The sequence below is a fragment of the Berghia stephanieae genome, unplaced genomic scaffold (assembly GCF_034508935.2).
Source record: "Berghia stephanieae isolate SIO BIC M18660-M18661 unplaced genomic scaffold, UCSD_Bste_1.3 scaffold1319, whole genome shotgun sequence".
NCBI lineage: Eukaryota > Metazoa > Mollusca > Gastropoda > Nudibranchia > Aeolidiidae > Berghia > Berghia stephanieae.
In genome coordinates this window covers 1,776-8,702 of record NW_027622312.1, presented here as the reverse complement: position 1 = coordinate 8,702, position 6,927 = coordinate 1,776, and the positions used below count along the sequence as shown (strand labels likewise).

The 6,927-nt window shown below is 55.6% G+C and overlaps 1 non-coding gene and 2 pseudogenes across 1 annotated transcript; all 3 read left to right on the top strand.

The window, feature by feature from the left end:
* Positions 1-676: 676 nt before the first annotated feature.
* LOC144961070 (small subunit ribosomal RNA) lies at positions 677-2,724 on the top strand (annotated as a pseudogene).
* A 203-nt stretch (positions 2,725-2,927) lies between these two features.
* LOC144961069 (5.8S ribosomal RNA) lies at positions 2,928-3,084 on the top strand. The gene has a single exon (XR_013643046.1). It is a non-coding gene; the product is annotated as a 5.8S ribosomal RNA (ribosomal RNA).
* Positions 3,085-3,409: 325 nt separating this feature from the next.
* Positions 3,410-4,438, top strand: LOC144961071 (large subunit ribosomal RNA; annotated as a pseudogene).
* Positions 4,439-6,927: the final 2,489 nt, after the last annotated feature.

Genomic DNA, 6,927 nt, shown 5'->3' with positions numbered 1-6,927 from the left:
ATTTGAATGAAATAAACCCACCACCTATGATCGCACCTGGGACCTCCCCATTGCCGACCGGTTTTGAACTTCGGGGCCCTTCCCGTTAGGGCCCTGTACTCGCTCGGAAGACCGTTTACGCGGCGTTAAACGCGTTCCCGCTACTTCGCTAGAGTAGTGCGATGGGAAATTCGGGCTGTTCGGAGGTCGGGCTCGGGTTTGCCATACGTGCCTGGGGTCGAATCTGAATTTGCACCAAAAAATTTTTTTTTTTAGTAGTCCGCAAGAGGAAAAGGGCTACCTTACCAGGGGTTTGGGACGTATAGTAGGGAAGGCGGTCGTCGGTCGGAAAAATTGAAATTGAAGCAAGGCGAGCCGAAAGGCGCGCGGTGGCCTCTGGTACACCCACGGTCACCAGCGCCTGGACGAGCGGTGGTCGGAGAGTCCGGAGTCGGTCCCAGGTTAGCTCCTCGGTAGAGGACCTAGAGTCGTGTGAGCGCGAGCGTGTCCGGGCGGTCGGAGCAGTCCGACCCAGCAGCGAGAAGGCCGAAGGGTGAACGTTTGTGCGGTAGAGTCGAGAAGGGCCGTCGGCGAAGGAGTCGAGCGCTGGGAGTTCTCGGCGTCTGGGCTTCGGTCGTCGGCGCCCGTAGCCTCCTGTCCCAGCGGGTCCGTCCCGCCGGGTTGGAAATGGATACGCTACCAGGTTGATCCTGCCTGTAGTCTTATGCTTGTCTTGAGGGTTAAGCCATGCACGCCTATGCTCACCCTACACAGAAGGGGAAGCCGCGAACTGCTCAGTATATCGGCGATAATACACGGGGTGGGCGATGTTTGTCCGGACACCTGTAGGAATCCCAGAGCTAATACGTGCACACGAGTCCTCCTCCTAACGGGGTTACCTCCGCGGGGAGAGGGCGCATTTATTAGGATCTTGACCGGCGGCGGGTGGTTAACGCCGCCCGCCAGGCTGAGGCGAACTCTGGGTATGTGACGACCGCTGTTAGCGGCGTGCCCGTTTGCTCGCCGTCCCATCAAATTTAGACGGCCCGGGCAAGAGCCCCCCGTGTTGGCTACGGGTGACGGAGGATCAGGGTTCGATCCCGGAGAGGGAGCCTGCGAGACGGCTACCACGCTTAAGGGTGGCAGCAGGCGCGCAACTTACCCACTCCCAGCACGGTGAGGTAGTGAAGATAAATGTCGGGGCTGGGCTCGCATGCGAGCCTAGCGGTCGGATTGAGCGTAGACCAAACACGTGCCGTTGATGACCTATCGGAGGGCAAGCCTGGTGCCAGCAGCCGCGGTAATTCCAGCTCCGATGGCGTATGTTGTAGTTGCTGCGTTTAAAACGCTCGTAGTTGGATCTCTGAGGTGACGGCAGCGACAAACCGCGGGTGACGTTGCCCCGGCGATTATGCACCGTCGTGGTTTTGGGGATGGAGCAAGCGGTGCCTTCCGGTGCCGCAACCGGACCCTCGCGACGGATCTCGCCGGGCATCGCTTGCCCGTCGCTGCCGGTTTAGTCTCTTTCCGTCTTAAGCCGTGTCGGCTTGGTACGTGGCGTATCTGGGCCGACACTAAGGTACGGGCGGTGTTCTCCCTGAATCAATTGGAGTGCTCAAAGCAGGTCGTGCTCGCACAGCTTTGCTCGGAACGATGTGATGACGCCACCGCCCCGCAATGTAACCACGGGACCGGTCTCCGTGGGGGCGGTGGGCGAGGTCTATAGAGACGGCCGGGGGGCGGCGTACTACCGCGGGAGGGGTGGAATCCGACGATCGCGGTGGGACGAACAAGAGCGAAGGGCACCGGCCAAGAGCGCCTTCGTTGATCATGAACGAAAGTCGGAGGAACGAACGCGATCAGGTACCGCGGTAGTTCCGACAGTAAACCATGCCGACCGGTTACGCGGGGACGTCCCCTGTGGGGAAGCCTCGCGAGGCCCCGGAGAAATCAGAGTGCCTGGGCTCCGGGGGGAGTACGGTCGCAAGGCTGAAACTTAAAGGAATTGACGGAAGGGCACCACCAGGAGTGGAGCCTGCGGCTCAATTTGACTCAACACGGGGAAGCTTACCAGGTCCGGACACCGCGTGGATTGACAGACTGAGGCTCTTTCATGATTCGGTGGGTGGTGGTGCATGGCCGTTGCTAGCCCGTGGAGCGATCCGTCTGGTTCATTCCGATAACGGGCGAGACTCTGCCCTGGCGGATAACAAACGGCGGTCAAGAGGGGTCCGTCTCACGGGTTGGGTCGGCGTTCGGCTCTCGGGTCGGGCGTCGGTCTTCCCACTCAGGGAGAGGCGGTGCCCGGACCGCCGTCGCGCAGGCCGCGTCCTGCAGGGATTGACCTCGAGCAGTGCGTACGAGATGGAGCCATAACAGGTCTGTGATGCCCTTAGACGTCCTGGGCTGCACGTGTGCTACAGTGGTGGCGCCAGCCGGCGCGGTGTAGACCGTGAGCGTAGGAGTCTTCATGTCCGGGGTCGGTCTTCCTGCGAGTTGGGCCGTGAACTCGGAATGCCACGTAGTCACGGGTCAGCATCCCGTGCCGACTACGTCCCTGCCCTTTGTACACACCGCCCGTCGCTACCTTCGGTGGACGGCGCAGCCAGGGCCCCGGAGTGGCCGGCGAGACGGAGCTTCGGCTCCTGAAATCGCAGTCGTCGCGATGTCGCCCGAACTGCGCTGCCCCGAGAGGGTAAAAGTCGTAACAAGGTTACCGTAGGTGAACCTTCGGTAGGATCACGTCCGATTTCGTTTTGCCCCCAGCCCGCCCGCCCGACGGTGAAGGGTTAAAACACTGTCCGGTGAGGCCGGGCTGCTCCCTGGCCGGGGAGCGGTCCAGGCTGATAAACGGGGCGGCGGCGTTGCGCCGCGAGTAACCGCGCGCGCAACGCTTGCCCCCCCCACCCTTGTCGTCGTTTGGCCCTTAAGCGAGAGAAAATAAATACAACCTTTGGCGGTGGATCACTCGGCTCGCGCGTCGATGAAGAGTGCGGCCAGCCGTATTGAGTCGTGTGAACTGCAGCTGCCTCATTGAACATCGACGTCTTGAACGCAAATTGCGGCCGTGGGCGTAAGTCACCGGCCACGTCCGTATGAGGGTCGGCCCTACGACGTCGCCGCAACCGGTCTTCTCGGGGGGGACTGAGCGGCGCGACGTGCCGTACCGGTCGGGTCTCGGCCCGACTGGCGGCCGTAGATCGAGGGCTCCCGTCTGACCACGGGAGACGTCGTCCCACCCGGCCTCTGGGTATGGGGCGGGGACGACGAATAAGACGCGCACCGAAGACGGGGAAGCACGCACGCGATCGGCTGCTTCTTCCTCAATCCTCGGGCCTGCTCGATGTACACGCGAGCGAGGGCTTCGTGGGGGTATGCGGGGAAGTAAGTATAACGACGCGCGGCGAACCCGACGGATGGGGCGATCTGCCGACCTCATATCGGACGAGGGTACCCGCCGAACTAAAGCATTTCAGTAAGCGGAGGAAAAGAAACCAACGGGGACTCCCCAGTAACGGCGAGTGAAGCGGGAAGAGCCCAGGTAGGAGGCGTACGAGGTTCAGACGTCAAGCCGCCGTCGCGTCGGGCTCGGGGAGTCCACCGACTCCCCCCGACGCGGTCACGACGGCGACAGCGACCCTGCCGGGGACAGCCTCGGACGGGGAGTTTGACTGGGGCGGTACATCTTCTAAAGCGCAGCGAAGGTGTCCCAAGGCGGGCTCAGCGAGGACGGAAACCTCGCGTAGAGCAAAAGGGCAAATGCCTGCTCGACCAGGATTTTCAGTACGAATACTGGCCGTGAAAGCGTGGCCTATCGATCCTTTCGACGTTGGGAGTTTCAAGCGAGAGGTGTCAGAAAAGTTACCACAGGGATAATGGCTTGTGGCGGCCAAGCGTTCATAGCGACGTCGCTGATTGATCCTTCGATGTCGGCTCTTCCTATCATTGCGAAGCAGAATTCGCCAAGTGTCGGATTGTTCACCGCCAACAGGGAACGTGAGCTGGGTTTAGACCGTCGTGAGACAGGTTAGTTTTATCCTACTGATGAAGCGCCCTTGCCACGGTAATCTTGCTCAGTACGAGAGGAACGGTGAGTTCGGACCTCTGGTTCGCGCGTCCGGTCGTCAGGCCGATGGCGCCAGGCTACGTCCGTGGGAGTACGACTGAACGCCTCTAAGTCGGAACCCCGCCCGGTGAGCAAGGGTGAGCTTAGCTAGGGCCCTGAGCGTGCAGGCAACATTAAGCCGGCAACCCTCGGGTTCGTCGGCTAGTGCCGTGACCGGCCCGCTCGTCACGCGCGCTAGATCTGTGGTGCGCGTGGCTGGGTCGGTATCATCCACGTCCGTTAGGGGCAAGAAATCGCGTGCGGACCACATGTATTCCGTCGGGGTGTTGTAAGCGTTAGAGCTGTCCTGGTACGGCGATCCGTTGAGACTAAGCCCCGGACGCTGAGATTTTCCCTCCAGCAGGGTTTGTCTCGGCCACCTTTCCACCCGGCACGGCACGGCCCGGCCCGATCGGCCAGCCTTCGAGTCCTTGCTCTGCTCGGCTCGGCATGCTGGCGGTGCGGCGCGCGGCGGCGGCGGGTGCGAGAGTGTCATAACACGTATAAATACATTTACTTTACTTTACTTTACTTCTTCAAAGTTCTATCTCCATAGAACTTGGAGAATTTTTTTTTCTCTCCACCTGTCCAGAGGCACTAATCCGTCCAGAGGCACTAATCCGTCCAGAGGCACTAGTCCGTCCAGAGGCACTAATCCGTCCAGAGGCACTAATCCGTCCAGAGGCACTTTTAGTTTTCCTTCTTTGCTGTCTGCGAAGTAGAATTCGCCAACTGCATTTTTTTTTTTTTTTTTTTTTTTTCTATTTTTTTTTTTTCTTTCCTGTCAGTCCCTTAGTAGGCTTCTGCGAAGCGGAATTCGCCAACTGCATTTTATTTAGTCCCTTAATAGACTTCTGAGAAGCGGGATTCGCCATTGTCCCTTAATAGGCTTCTGAGAAGCGGAATTCGCCAACTGCATTTTATTTAGTCCCTTAATAGGCTTCTGCGAAGCGGAATTCGCCAACTGCATTTTATTTTGTCCTTTACCAGGCTTCTGAGAAGCGGAATTCGCCAACTGCATTTTATTTAGTCCCTTAATAGGCTTCTGCGAAGCGGAATTCGCCAACTGCATTTTATTTTGTCCTTTACCAGGCTTCTGCGAAGCGGAATTCGCCAACTGCATTTTATTTAGTCCCTTAATAGACTTCTGAGAAGCGGGATTCGCCATTGTCCCTTAATAGGCTTCTGAGAAGCGGAATTCGCCAACTGCATTTCATTTAGTCCCTTAATAGGCTTCTGCGAAGCGGAATTCGCCAACTGCATTTTATTTTGTCCTTTACCAGGCTTCTGCGAAGCGGAATTCGCCAACTGCATTTTATTCAGTCCCTTAATAGACTTCTGAGAAGCGGAATTCGCCAACTGCATTTTATTTTGTCCTTTAACAGGCTTCTGCGAAGCGGAATTCGCCAACTGCATTTTATTTTTGTCCCTTAATAGGCTTCTGCGAAGCGGGATTCGCCAACTGTATTTTTTTTTTTTTATTTCCTTTTTTTTTTTTTCATAATTTTTCTTTTTTTTTTTTCGCGTCCCTTAATAGGCTTCTGCGAAGCGGAATTCGCCAACTATATTTTAAACAAATCTGGTCGCTGCGCTAGTTTTCGTTTTGCGCATTAAATTTATTTTTTTTTTTTTTAAATTTGGGTCACCTCATGACATTGACCTCTGCGAAGCGCAATTCGCCAACTGCATTTTGTAGCATTCGTGCGCTGCGCTACTGTTGACATTGCGCGCATTTTCTCTCTCTCTCTCTCTCTCTCTCTCTCTCTCTCTCTCTCTCTCTCTCTCTCTCTCTCTTCTCTCTCTCTCTCTCTCTCTTTTTTTTTTTTTTTTTTTTTCGATTCCTTACTCGCCTTTTGCGAAGCAGAATTCGCCAACTGTACTTTTTTTAATTAATTAATTTATTTTTTTAATATTTGGGGGGATTTTTGTTTTTGTTTTCTTTTCTTCCCCTTTAATAGGCTTCTGCGAAGCGGAATTCGCCAACTGCATCTTTTAAAATTCGGTCGCTACGGTACTCTCAACTTTGTGCTCAGCTTTCACCGTACTCAGAAGGAAAACTAGTAAGTAGTGTTTTCTCCGTTCTGTTCTGTCGTGTCCGCTCTGCACGTTAGAGTGTTGCTGTTGGCTGTAGACGCGTTGTAAAGCGCTTTGAGCACGATTGCCTGGCTCGGCGCATAGTTGAGTACTCGATAGAAAGGTTCTTTACTCGCATTCTCTCCCCGTAATCAGATGTAAAACGAATACCTGGCCGTGAGTAGTGTTTTCTCCGTCCTGTCGTGTCCCGCTCTGCACGCTAAGTGTTGCTGTTGGCTGTAGACGCGTTGTAAAGCGCTTTGAGCACGATTGCCTGGCTCGGCGCATAGTTGAGTACTCGATAGAAAGGTTCTTTACTCGCATTCTCTCCCCGTAATCAGATGTAAAACGAATACCTGGCCGTGAGTAGTGTTTTCTCCGTCCTGTCGTGTCCCGCTCTGCACGCTAAGTGTTGCTGTTGGCTGTAGACGCGTTGTAAAGCGCTTTGAGCACGATTGCCTGGCTCGGCGCATAGTTGAGTACTCGATAGAAAGGTTCTTTACTCGCATTCTCTCCCCGTAATCAGATGTAAAACGAATACCTGGCCGTGAGTAGTGTTTTCTCCGTCCTGTCGTGTCCCGCTCTGCACGTTAGAGTGTTGCTGTTGGCTGTAGACGCGTTGTAAAGCGCTTTGAGCACGATTTCCTGGCTCGGCGCATAGTTGATACTCGAAATAAAGTCTTTACTCACCACCTATGATCAGACTGGAAACTCCATAGCCGACCGTGTAGTTTTCGTACCACTCCTGTGTGTCCCGTTCCGCTTAAGGT